The sequence below is a fragment of the Rissa tridactyla genome, chromosome 4, assembly GCF_028500815.1.
Source record: "Rissa tridactyla isolate bRisTri1 chromosome 4, bRisTri1.patW.cur.20221130, whole genome shotgun sequence".
NCBI classification, from domain to species: Eukaryota; Metazoa; Chordata; class Aves; order Charadriiformes; family Laridae; genus Rissa; species Rissa tridactyla.
The window spans coordinates 26,536,530-26,550,154 of record NC_071469.1 but is presented as its reverse complement, the minus strand read 5'-3'; the positions used below and the strand labels follow the sequence as shown (position 1 = coordinate 26,550,154).

The following is a 13,625-nucleotide window of genomic DNA, read 5'->3' as shown; positions in this document are numbered from 1 at the left end:
TCAACTGCCCCTCCACACCCCCTTGTACAACGTGATGGTGCCCTGCTGCTTGCAGGAAGGTTTTCCAGTAAGCAAAGTCAGTTTAGAGAATAGGAAACCCTACAAATCTGCTCTTAAGGGTCTGTTTACTGTAATCACGCAGCAGCAATTTCATCCCTTTTTTTTTGTGTGAATTGAGAAGTGAGGTTCTTAGGTCTTCTTTTATGCAAAGCAAGATGAATAAAGGCCCGAACTGTACAAGATGGACCTCTAGAAAAAGAATTTTAGTATTTGTATTCCTTATCCTGTCTCTCTGCTCTTGATCAGTCCTGTATTACTGCTTGTTCTTTTTTCTAAGGCAGTTCAGCTGCACCCAAATTATAAGGATACGTAAGACCACAGAAAATGTTGGTATGTGTTTGCTCAGCGGCATTAGTTATCTAACCTGGTTTGCGTCCTAGAACTGCTTGGTCCTCAAAAATAAGGTGAGATTCAGTATTTTCTGCTATGATGTTTTTGGAACACAAATCAATCCACTCTGACCCTGACTTTCTTGGGGGAAAAAAGGAACAAATACCACAGTCTTGATTCCAGTTGTATTCATTCTCTGCTCAGCTGAACTCTCATTAACCTTAGTGAAATTTTGCCTAAGTTAGCACTAAGAAAAACAAAACAAGAAGTCTTCTAAACCTGTTCCAGGATTGGTGCAGATACACATAACAGTGCATTGAAATATGAGTACAAAACCTCAGTATTACAGTGTCTCTCACCCTTTGACCACCATGCTGTTTCTGAGGAACTGTTTGATATTTGTCCTGATAAGTTTTTTTCAATTACGGGCACTCAAAAAAGTATTAAAAAGCTCAGTGTAGTGAGAGACATAGGCCAGGAGTACATATGTCCAGCCTGAGACATCTGGATACAAGATGATTGGATCAGGAGCACGAGGTGGCAGCAGGACCCAGTGACACACCAGCAAACAGGGGCTGAAGGGGCGTGGGAGACCTGTCCTGCTGAGAGAAGCAGTAAAGCAGAAAGGCTCAGCTGATCTTTCCATGCTTTATTCCTGAAGATACAATTCTTTAGATTAAACCTTTGGACACAGTTATCTTCAAATCTGAAAGTGACACTAAACTAAGATTTTCACCAGATTTACCGTCTTCAGAAGCTTCTGCACTCTACAGCCTGGAGAACTAAGTTTTCAAGAAGCAACTTCTCTTTTCTAATGGTTTGGGAGATTTTCCAGTGCAGGACCAGACAACTGTCTTCCCATGGCTATCAAAGAGGTTCCTTTACAAAACACCGTTCAATGTAACTTCTGTATCCCAAAGCACTTCTGCTTGTTTATTCTAGTTTGCTGTTTCTCTGGGCAGATTTTTGCGAGAAAACTTGCTGGCAGTGCTCACATGCCTGCACGAGGGGGCAGGAGAAGCTAACAGTTTCGGCAGTAAAGGCTGCCTCTGACAAGAGAAGCAACCAGAAGTGACTTTTTGCACTGCTGGTCCCTCTGGTTTTTACCCTTCGCCTCTGCCTGAAGACAGCCCTCGCTGCAAGGCTATTTTGTAATGGAGACTGGAAAATAAATATGACTTGCCATAAAACTTGTATCAACAAAGGTCTGCAGATTTGACTCAAATGTACACAAGCAGCAGAGATTGTTATTAGGAAAAGGCCATTTTTGCGCAGTCATTTCCGTTCCTGTAATTACATTTTGAAATAAATACCAGTAAGAACTGCAGTTAAAAGACAAATCAGGACATTCCCTTTCTTTATGTCCTTTCTCTGACCATAATTAAGACATTGTGCTTTAAAATCAGGAAACGCAAACACCATGGCCTGGGAGATGTGAGGCATAGGGTTGCAGAAGAAATCAGTAGGATGCCACTTTACAGTTGCAAAGTAGTCCAGTAAAGTGGAGCAGAGCTTGAGTGAGCCAAGCCATGATCCCATGTAAATCGACATCATTCTCTTGATGCAGTAATACACAATTTACACCTAATAAAGAGTGGCTAACATTCTTCTGTGGGGGGAAAAAAAAAAAGTGCTGAGAAGAAAAAGGTCTTGTTCATATGTTTACCAAATCCAACTATTTGCTACAGTAATAACCACTAAAATTTGTTTTGGAGCACTACCCTTCAGTCTTCTCATCTCCCATACTTTTTTTAAAAAATAAGTGTATGCACAACAACCATGAGAATGACTGATAGATCTGAAGTTGAAACAACTACTTTTTCTGGAAAATAAATAATTTACCCTTGCAATACTTTTAGAAGGCAGAAAGCTATTGTTTTCCTGTAAAGAGAGGAAAACAGGGCCTCATGAAGGCAAAGTGACCTCACTTGGGCTCTATAAGAAGACAGAGGTAATGAGGAGTTCCTTGTTTCCCAACATCTGCTCAGGATCCATCACAAGTGCTGCACTAACCACCTTCCTTCACCCACACAATAGTCCTCAGTGTTTCAGTCCTTCTGCTGCACTACCCAACAGAGGGAGGGGTGACATGAACCAGGATAAATCACTGAGCTCTGAAAAGACAGGTGGTGCTACTGGTAGAAGAGGTATGAAAAACAGTGACCTTGCAAGAAGTGGCCGCACTTGTCTAATTGCTGATGCAGTGAGGGTCCCTCCCCCGCCACAGCTGTGGACAGCTGCTGCCCTTTCCTTAGCACCCTTCCCGGTGCCTTTCTAACTTGTGAGCTGACTCAACTTGCTAAACGAACAAATAACAAAGCTAATAAAATACCGAACTCACCTCTTGTAAAAAGGGATGAGATAGCAGGCCAGCTTCAGTGTCCTACGGAACCTCACCATGGTGTGCCTAGAAAGCACACCAAGTCCATGTAAACCAGGTAGACTCTATTGACAGTGCTGCCACACCTTCTCAGCTCAGGACACTCATGAAGAAAGCATTAGGTGTGATGCCACTACAGACAACAGGACAGACATGCTATAGCAACAGGAGACAATTCAGCTCCAGTCTCCTATCAGCTTTCTGCATTCATAGCAATAACTCAGGCAGAGGTTTGTGTTCTAGTATCAACTTCTTCCTCTTAATCCATGGGCTTATTTCTACCAGTGACTATCTCCACATCAATCCTGTCAGCTGTTACCTACTTCAAGCCCATCTCTTTCTTTCATTCCTCTGCCAAGTGAGTGTGTGCTCCATTTCAGCTCCTTCAACAGAATACCTGGGAGAGAGAAGTGCCCCATCTTCATTTCCCAATAATACAGTATTAGTTTGTAGTGGTAGTAACAAGGAAGATTGCTAGAGGTGGGTATGACTATTCTGACTGAGCATTTTTCAGGACTCGGGTCACAACATGCCTGATTTTTAAGCACCCAAGCAGTCCCCCTGATTTACACAGGCCCATGAGCTGACTTAAAATTAAGAATGTGTTTTAGATACCTCGCTAAATCAGACTTTACTGAGTGACACTGCCTGTAAAGGATACAACAATAAAAAAATCCAGCTGTTGGCACTGATGAAGCCTTCTTCATGCTGGGTGGCCAAGGCCACATTTTCAAAGCAGGGAGATGAAGGCTATAATTGAGGCTTCCCATGTGCGTTCAAATCAGAGCCTTACACAAAACCTGTTAGAAGCAATGAGAAGTTTTGAACTGACTTGCAAACTTTTTGGATAAGACTGATACATAGCAAACATTGTGGATAAGGCCACCACAGATTGGCACCCAGACACTGGAGGCAGATTGTAGATAAAACGAACCAAGTTGGCCTAAACACACCATCACTGAGAAATAGTTCTGCCACTTATTCCTGTCTGATCCTTAACATAGCTTGCAATAAAATCTCAAGTTTGTGTACTGCATCTTGGGTACATCATTGGTACTTGACTTAGAGGTCTCTCTGTATTCCGCCAATTCAACCGACCAGAAGAATAGGTTTGCATAGTGCAGAAATTAGTCATTGGTTAAATTATTATTTAAGTGAAGGGCTGTATTGTGGCTACATTTCCCTACAGCAGAAGTTATAATCAATGGCATTTGCAAGACAGAATTGCTCACTGCTGAGGCAGAGGTGAAACAGCAATAGTTAAATGCTTCCCTCCTGTGATGGTATTAGCATGACTGCTAGGAAATATGTGCTTGAAAATGCCAGAGAAAGTGATTTGTCTGTGACAGAAGCTGTTTTAAGAAGAGAGAAAATGAAAACCACAACCACACTAAAATAAAGCCTCTTTTAATGAGCTTCGGATGCCTTCTGGAAAAATGAGAAGAGCTTTTAATGCATAAATGGTTCTTCTGGTATATCATTATATTTTCTGGTGGAGGGCTTTATTGTATTTTTTGTTGGGTTTTTGTTTGGTTTTTCCTCTTCTTTTTTTTTTTTTTATTACCAAGTATATACTTTTTTTATTTAACTGAGAACAGGACCTTTGTTGTTAGAAACAGAAAGCAGGAAGGACCAAATTGCTCCAGTCATCAGAAGAACCAGTGTGAGAGATGTTTACCTGAACCTAACCTAAATTCCTGAGGATACCCACCAGTATTTCCTGGAGGATGGTTTGGTAATCAATTTAACTTTGTGTTGCAGAGTATGAGTCATTGGAAATCATAATGATCAAGTGTCTGTATCACCCCTCAGGTGAAAGTGAGAAGAAGAGAGGACATGGAAAAGAAACCTAATATGCCTCTGCAGACCCCGCTTCCGGGCGCAGAAAAAGGCCTGCAACAAAATGACGTCTCTTGAGGGTGTGATGGTTTTCAGTCTATTTGACTGTTGCAACCCAGCTGTATGCCAGTCTACTGCTCCCCTGTTGAATTCTCCTTTGTCATACTGCCTGCTCGGATGACTAGACATAACTATGCCATTTTATGCTGTCTGTTATCTGTTCCTTAATCTACCTTTTTTTAGGCCACTAGAGCCATCAGTGGGGTCCTATTAGTGCTATGTAAGTTGACAAACCAGCACTCTTATCCTTCACTCTAACATTCAAAGTGGGAACCTGTCATTGAAGAAGTAATCTTGAACATGTTAGCTATTGGTATGCCAGCGTCTAATAGCATCCCATCCATATTTTTGCATGAAGTTGTGCAAATATATAGCCATGGCCTTCAAAATGAATGGAACAAGTAAATCATTGCAAACTATGAAAATCTAGTGTTTCAAGGTGCAATGACTGTTCTATTTAATCAGACTGTATTCCTGCTTGCTCTCCGGTGAATCTGTGCACATTGACCCAGCCTCGAGAAATGCTGAAAATTTTCCCATATGAGAGTTATTTATGGCATCATCGCAGGCAGAAGGTCTATACTCATCTTTAACACTTCCTGAATGAGTAATCTAGCCATGAAACAAAGGTGGTTGCTCCTCCTTCAAACAAGTTTTATGAGAAAATAGCAGCGTTTACCCAAGAAAACACAGACCAGGCACTTATCTGCCAGAAGCAGTTTCAGAAGCTGAATGTCCATTTCAGAAACGCCACCTCTGAGATCACTCTCTAAATCTGGGCAATAGAGAGAGCGTAAGATTCCCCGGTCTCATCAGCATTGCCAGTTGGCTGGATTAGACTCTCTCTCATCCCCTCCATTCGGTGTGACTGCTATTCTTAGACACCTAAATTCGTTACGTAATGATCGGAAGTCAGCCCTGTGCATTCCTGTGCTGTAACCAAGCTTTTGAATTGGGGAGGGGCGGGAGGGAGAAGGGGGGAGAACTGCTATACTGACTGTCATGATGCCTAAATCCTGGTCTGGATCTGGTCCTGAGGAAGTAAGGCCTCAGATTCCCTTCTTAAAGCGGAGTTTGTCACGCTCGATCAGATTGTTGAGCTTGATATTTTCTGAACTCTGGCTGGTCATTAACATGCAGGCTCTATGACAAACATTTATTCCGTATTTTCCTCAAGTCCAACTGCCCAGTTACACCTCAAGTTTCCCTTTGCTCATTCCCTCTGCTTATTCCACGCAGTGGGTTTCCAGGGTAGGAGTGAACAGCCAGCTCTGCTGCCGTCTGCTGCACAAACACCAGGGGGGATGGGAAAAGGAGTCATAAAATCCAAGTGAAGAGGAACATCTTATTCACCTATGCAAAGGGTCTGTCACCAGCTTTTTTTTTTCTTTTTAAAAAAAGGCTCTCCAATAATCAACTGCTTCAGCAGACACACCTGAAAGCAGTTTGTCCAGCAGAAGAGAGGCATTCACAGGCTGCATGAAGGGTTGGATTTAAGTTTATTTTATTACTTCAGCTCGTGGCTGTCACAAGTCAAACTAATTTGTGGTGGGGGTCTCAAAGAGAGAAGAGTTAGTGCTCCCTTTGCCCATTTACAAACTTTAGCTTCTTCTTAATGCCCCGTAGTGCATCTTCATCAGAGACAGTTTTGATTCATGTCTCATCTATCCTTAATACCTTGTCTTGAAAGTATGCTCAGCCACCTGGAGGACCTATTCCACGCAGGCTTTTGACCGCATGTTGCACCAGCAACTCATGTAATTGAAACCCTCTGTAATTAAATGTTCTGTCTTTCTCTGAGCTGTGTCAGTGACAGAAGCGTCACTGAGATTCAGATCTTTCATTATCTGCTACCTTCCTCACAGGCTCTCTGAGGCCAATCCATACCCATCCTACTGTCAGCAGTTCCATGACAATCCATTTCTGCAGGGGAGAGGAGAAGTGTCTTGAGGTTTCAAGCTGCCATTTTGCCCCAGTGCATGCTGAGGCTTTGGACTCTGTTTCTAATTTGATTGCCAGCAAGATCCTTTCTAAAAGGGCTAAAGAGAAAGAGTAGGCTCATGGATGAGACTGGAAGACCTGGTTATTCAATATCTGCCCCCATCTTTGTTGTTGTCCCCGTCTTTACCTCCATCTCTTTCTGCCTTACTTCTTCCCTTTTGTAACACATAGTTTGCCCAGCAAGGAAGGAGGGCATCTGACAGATGGAGGACCAGCTTGTATTCTCATCTTCTCTTCTAGGTGCTACCACGCTCTCACTATTAATACGTAACAGTGAAACAAGCCTGCCATTTCAAAAGCTCATTTCACCAAAGACTGAAGAAGAAAGTAAGTTAGTAGATAAGTCATTAACCCCCCTTGGCTGCTACTAAACTCTTCCTGGCATCAATGAGAAAGAGCCAAGAAAAGTCCTTGGGAAAAGAAAATATCTGGTCATAATTACAATGCAGGTGCCTAATCTGTCACATGAGAGTCCGAGACAAAGCCTAAATGATTGAACTCACTCCTGGAAAAAAGAGACCCGAGTTTGCAAATTAACTAGAAAATCTCTACTACAAAATTAACTACAGAATCAGTGGGCCATGATAAGAAACAGCAGCCGAAGAATAAATTCAAAGAAAAACCACAAATCTTGCTCCCCTCTGAGCTGGTTTTCTTTTTGCTTTAGAGCTTCTAAGAGTCAACTGTCTGCCTGCATCAGTTAATGACCATTCAACAGCTTATCCCTCCAGCTGCCAAGATCTCTCAAAGGTAGAATCACTTGTTGCCTATAGCTGGCCAACTGATCCCCAGAAGGATGGAAATCATTACAGATTTTTAATCACACACAACTTTAAACTGCCTGGGCAGCATACCACCGGTTGCTCATTCACCTGTCAGTATTTTTCTCATCCATACTGAGTGCTAGGAATTGGAGAGGGGCAAGGGACCACAATGCTGTAAAGCGCACAGGAAACAGTAGTAAAGGCTTCTGCCTTCCATCCAGAAGTCAGCCTTATGTCAGTGATGGATCTAGTGATGCTTACATACATAGCAACAAATCCTCTCTGCTACTGCTGCAAGTACGAGTCACTGCACTTTCAAAGAGGGCTTTTATAAAGGTAAAAGATGAGAAGGAAATCCCACCCACACAAGGCTGTTGTGCACCGTTGCTAGTTGCAAAGGTGCATGGCAACTGCAGAATCCATGCAGGGCCTGACGCACCAGCACGCTGATCTTGACCCAGTGCCCAGCTGCTGTAGCGTGTGGGTGCCAACACTGCACCCACACTGCTCACTCTCCATAGCCTCATCCCTACAAGCTCTAGAAGGAGAGTTGCAAGAAGTTTATGTTACAGGTGTGTTAATGTCCTCCTTATATAAAGCAAGCCACAGGGCTTTGGAGCTAGATGTTTGTGTATTTACACTCTGGTTCATCAACCTCAGTACTTAATTGCTTTTCCCAAATTAAAGCAGAGAAGAGAGACAAGTTCATTTAATGAATAAACTGTTCCCATTGTTAATTAATCAGCGGTAGAATAATGATTCAGGATCAGAGCTGTTCTGTTCTAGTCCTGCTCAAAGGGAGATCAACTCACCTCCTCCCAAACACTTCAGAAAGCCTGCATTCAGAGGTTGCCTAGCAAGTTAGCCAACGCAGGCTGTGATACAAAGTATGCTGCCACAGACGTCGTCCTGACGCATTCCCACCCCAGCTCCCTCGTCACCAGCTCTGGGTATGTGACACTGCAAACAAGGAACATCTCCCAGGTAATCAGGGCCTTAAACAGTTAGGACTAAGTTTTGGCCCTGAGTCCTGACACATGACCCAGATCGCAGAAAGCTGGTGTGCAGTGCTCCTGGTGTGACATGCTTAATAAGCAAGCTACCATCACCCACACTCATTCCAATCTCCAAATGGTCTCAAGGTTTTTCTTCATTTATTAGAGACATTAGTGTAACCCTAGTAGTTAGTGCTGGACACATTCAGACTTTCTGTTTGAAGCTGTTGCTCTCTGATTGTAAAAACATAGAATTGTTTAGGTTGGAAAAGACCTATGAGATCATCACCAACCGTTAATCTAGCACTGCCAAGTCCACCACTAAACCATGTCCCTAAGCACCACAACTACACCCCCAAGTCCTATTCCACTGGGCATCTCTCTGGTCACTCTTCCCCAAGCCTGTAGCACTGCATCGGGTTGTTGTGACCCAAGTACAGGACCCGGCACTTGGCCTTGTTGAATCTCATACAACTGGCCTCAGCCCATCAATCCAGCCTGTCCAGATACCTCTGTAGAGCCTTCCTACCCTCAAGCAGATCAACACTCCTGCCCAACTTGGTGTCATCTGCAGACATAGTGAGGGTACACTTGATCCCCTCGTCCAAATCGTTGATAAAGATATTAAACAGAACTGGCCCAATACTGAGCCTTGGGGATCGCCACTTGTGACCTCCTGCCAACTGGATTTAACTCCGTTCACCACCATTCTTTGGGCTTGGCCACCCAGCCAGCTTTTCACCCAGTGAAGAGTACACCCATCCAAGTCATAAGCAGCCAATTTCTCCAGAAAAATGCTGTGGGAAAATGTCAAAGGATTTACTAAAGTTTAGGTAGACAACATCCACAGCTTTTCCCTCATCCACTAAGCGGGTCAGCTTGACATATCTTCCAGCAAGAATTAGCTGGAAGCTTCTTCCAATCAAATTTTATCAGACCTGAGACTATCTGGATAATAATAAGTAGTGCGGAGCAGCCAGTCAAACTGCCAGGCAGGAGAGGAAAACACGTCACCAGTGAGAAGGAACAGCTTACCTTTATCACAGGCCAATTAAGATGGCATATGCTGTAGGTCTGCCAGCTGCTCACATTTCCCTGCTGTGAGTACACCGGCGGCGGCACAGGCCAGAGGGCTGGCTTTGCAAGTGGTCATTTTGTTTTGTTTGAGTACTCGGCAGTCCGTTGACCTGGAGTTTTACAACGAACTCCAAGCACATTTATCCAGAACACTGGGAGACTAGGGGTTGGAGGGCTGTTCCAGGAGCTGAACTGACTGAAGTGGATGTCCTCATCATTTATGGCTTAATCAGTTTAATCATTGTGTCACCAGGACATTACAAAAATAACACTGGCTTCCAGGCTGATCGATACTTTTATAAGGTTTTTGTACGTTGACCTTTTAACACACAGCTGACTATGTAATCTGCCATGATTGAAGAAAATGGCATTTTATCACACTAAAAAAAAAAAAGTATTACCACACTCCACAGAGAACAGTTAAACTAAAGAAAGGAAGGTCACAAGAAGCATGCTAATGTGAGGATGAAAGGAGTGAATATGATATTAAAGAAAAATAGGAAATAAAATTTCCAAGGAGATTTGGAAGCCTGTGGGTGTTTTCAGCGTGCAGTGAGACAGTGCTAAAGCATCCACAAAAGGAAGGAGCTCCTTCCCACAGCCTACAACAGAAGACAGTTCAAGTTTAGGTACTATGAAGAATGGCATGAGAGGAAACAGGGAAATTTGAGGGACAGAAGGGAACAAAATGGTTATTAAAGGGAAAGATGAGTGGGGGGCAAACTTGACAGGTGTCCCTCCCAGTCAGTGGATGCTAAAGAAATTAGGGGCAGGGTGCTATGAGAGGGCAAAATCATTTGAAAGCCGATGCTTTGGGGACCAGGTGCACAGTGATAGAGTTAAAGGCCCGGGACACAGGCAGATTAGACAGTAGTTTCTGAAGTAGCAACAGCAGGAAGTTTATGTGGGAAATAAGTAGCAGACAACCCTTCAGAGACAAATATCCTGTTTTCCTACAAACTTTCCTAGTTAAGAAAAAGAAAGAACCCAAATAAATCCCATATAACGAAGTTCGTCAGATTATTTTTTTTATTTTTTAAGTAAATAAAATGTTCTTTCAAGTTCTGTGAGAGGCATTACTGGATTTTAAAATAAGAAAAATTAACACCACATTTCCCACAACTGAGCTTGCAGACCACAAGGGTTTTACTGCCCACTCTGGTTTCCTTTGTTTTGTTAGTCGTGCTCCACATCTGAAACAGTGAAAACTTTTTTTTTTTTTTGTGAAGAAACATCTTTCAAATTGAGCTGTAAACCACTCCTGATGTATGTGAGTGTGGATGTGTGGGGGTGTGTGAGCAAGCTTGTTTGTGAGAGAGAGGAAGAGTGGATACATGTGTGGTAGGGGAAAAATGAGAGCTAAGAAGAAAGAAAAACCAGTCTAGGGTGGAATTGAGTGGTGAAAAACGAGTTGTGAAATAGGATTATAACAAGATGAGGTTATTTTTGTGATTTTAGGCCAATTGGGGAAGTGGGAAACCTAGAAATTCTCTCAGTTAATAGCAAGGCAATTCAGAGTTCATTAAATACTCTTCGTTGTTTGGCTGTTTGTTTTAAATCTCCCAGCAACAAGGGGAAGATGATTTACAAAAAAACTATAGGAGGAAAATGTTCCATGGGATTTAAGAAAAAAAAGAAAGAAAGAGAAAAACCTTTACCATATGAATAAAAGCTCTCTCTGTGCTGGGCTTCTTTTCACAAGCTTTGCTTGTGTTGTAAGTTTCTATATTGTAACAGCTGGGCTGCATTTTTTCACCATTCCTTCTTAAGCAAAAAACCAGGCATATTAGTGGGAGCTGGTGCAGATTACAACAGTTCAGGGTAACTAATCAACTGCTGCTGGGTCAGAAAGAAAAGATCCACTGCTGTGAAACAGCAGGAATTGTTCCCCTTGCTCAACTAAAGTAGTGCCATGTACTGATTCCTTCTGGCAGCATCTGTACTACAAGGTTTTCTTTTAAAATCATATTTACTTTTCCAGCAGTGATTTAGGCAGTTACTTAAAATCCTGCAGCTAAATCAAATATTTAATTTTCATCTAGTGTCAGTGAAAGATAACAGAGCTCGGCAGGTACTCGGCATGAACAAATTGAGATTTGGATTACTACAAGTACTTCTATATTCTCCAGACAGCCATAGATAGAGACCATCCAGACAATGATAAAAGCTAGAGGGACATCCTTCCCAAAGCCCATTTCGGCCTTGCTCCTTTCCCAAGGCTGCCAATAGAGCCAGTGGATTCTTGCGATGCACACACCTGATTCCACTGGCCTGAACCCCACCACACAGATGACATTTGAGACCCATCTGCGCTCACTGCTGGGGTAGCACAGAGCCAAAATACTCACCTACAGGTCAAGCAGTCAGTATTCCATTTCCAGTCCTGCAAAGCCATCCAATTTCTCACTATGTAATTACTTGGTAGTCAGTAAATAAAATTCACATGATCAGAAAAATACTGCTTTGTTAGGGAAAGGAGGAATGGGATAAACAGAAAATTAGGGGGTTCTTTTCCAGTAGAGAAAAATATTAGTTTCAAAGCTTGTATCCATATTTCCTCTCAAGTTCAGGGATGTTTGTCTGGATCCATTTCTAGTTTTAAGCTGTAGGATGACTTACCATCTAAAAAAAGCCTCACATTTGGGCAATGTGTCTCAAGCCCTTTTCAACTAATTCAGCCTACAGCTTCCAGAAGCTGGGCCACCTAGGATTTGCTCCATGTGCTGTTAGCAACTGGCAGTGTCTAAGGGAATAGAAGTATTATATGAAGTCCTGGTAATGGCTGAATCCTGCCTGCCAGCTTTAATAACTTTTTTTAAAAAAAATAAATTACTCAAGTCTAGCAAATCTGCTGGAATTCCAAAGCTGGAAAGAACCCAAATTTACCTTCTGCCCTGTGTTTAAAGCCACTATTTGAGGACAACTGAAATAATAAAAATAAAAATTAGGCAGCACACTGGTATTGGAGAGAACTTACATTCTATTGTCCCCACTAGATACAATATAGAAAAGCCATCCCCCCACTATAAAACATACATCTGGTTTATTAGACACATAGGACAACCACGTGGAATGTTTAGCTTTGTAATATAACGAGCTTGGAGTGCTTCCTCCATGGCAGAGGGGGAAGAAGCGATGCCATTTTCATTCAGGTTCAGCTGGGTTTGGGGATCTAAAAATCTAGTTTACATTCAGATAGCTGTAAGGTTATGTGGAAACTTTGTTTTAGCAGAGGGGGTGAAAGAAAGGCTTTATAAGGACTTGTTCCCAGGAGATCCTATCTACTTACATGGGAACATGCTCACAGAAAGAGGACTGGCCTCCTGAGCTTGTGTTGTGAACAGGTACACAGGCCACGCAGACCACTTCCCTGCCTCAGCTCGTTTCCTCACAAGCCCCTTTCTGCTATCGCAGTGAGAAGGGCTTTAAAAGGCAATGGAGAAAGAGGGCACAAACACAGAAAGCACAGGTAGATTCTTTAAATATTTTTTACAGATAGACTTTACAGATACATAGTTACATTTCTGGTATATTTCTAACACAATGTTGAGTGCCCTAAAGAGCTAGGATTATGCAAGTGTACTTGCAACTCAGCTGAATACATTTTTATTCCAGGATTTTTCTTAAGGTGTTCCATTTCAATTTTCCTTTGCTTCTATTTATCCTGACTACCATCCTAAATATTTCCTTTCCCCTGCCCCATCTCTCCTTGGTATTTATATCACACAGGTTTTCAGCCTGCTACATCTTTCTATTTCACCATCCCTAAACTCAAGCCAGATTTAGAATCTTCTCTCATAGATCAAACCCAGCATGACAAAACATCTCCTAAAGGTGGGTCCTCTCACAGAACTGGACTTGAGAAATTGTAAAATCCACAGCCTAGGTCTTCCCAAATTAGATGGAACTGTAGTGAACAATTTCAGCTGTGCATTCCCTGCCTTTTTCCTCATGAAAACATACATTAATAAAACGATGCTGAGAATCTCCAAAAAGCAGAGTTTAGCCAGCTAAAGGCAGAAGCCTCAATTTGAACAAAAATTCAATTTGAATTTTTACCCTCTGTCTTCTTTTACTTCTTTTGGAGAATAGAGGGGGGAAAAAAAAAATCCCTTCTCT

The 13,625-nt window shown here is 42.4% G+C and overlaps 1 long non-coding RNA gene across 1 annotated transcript in view; it reads right to left on the bottom strand.

Moving 5' to 3' along the window:
* LOC128908851 (uncharacterized) overlaps nucleotides 1–9,515 on the bottom strand; it is a 39,390-nt gene extending 29,875 nt beyond the window's left edge. Inside the window, exon 1 of the long non-coding RNA XR_008466146.1 lies at nucleotides 9,465–9,515. This is a non-coding gene — a long non-coding RNA (uncharacterized LOC128908851). The remainder of the gene's footprint in view (nucleotides 1–9,464) is intronic.
* Nucleotides 9,516–13,625: the final 4,110 nt, after the last annotated feature.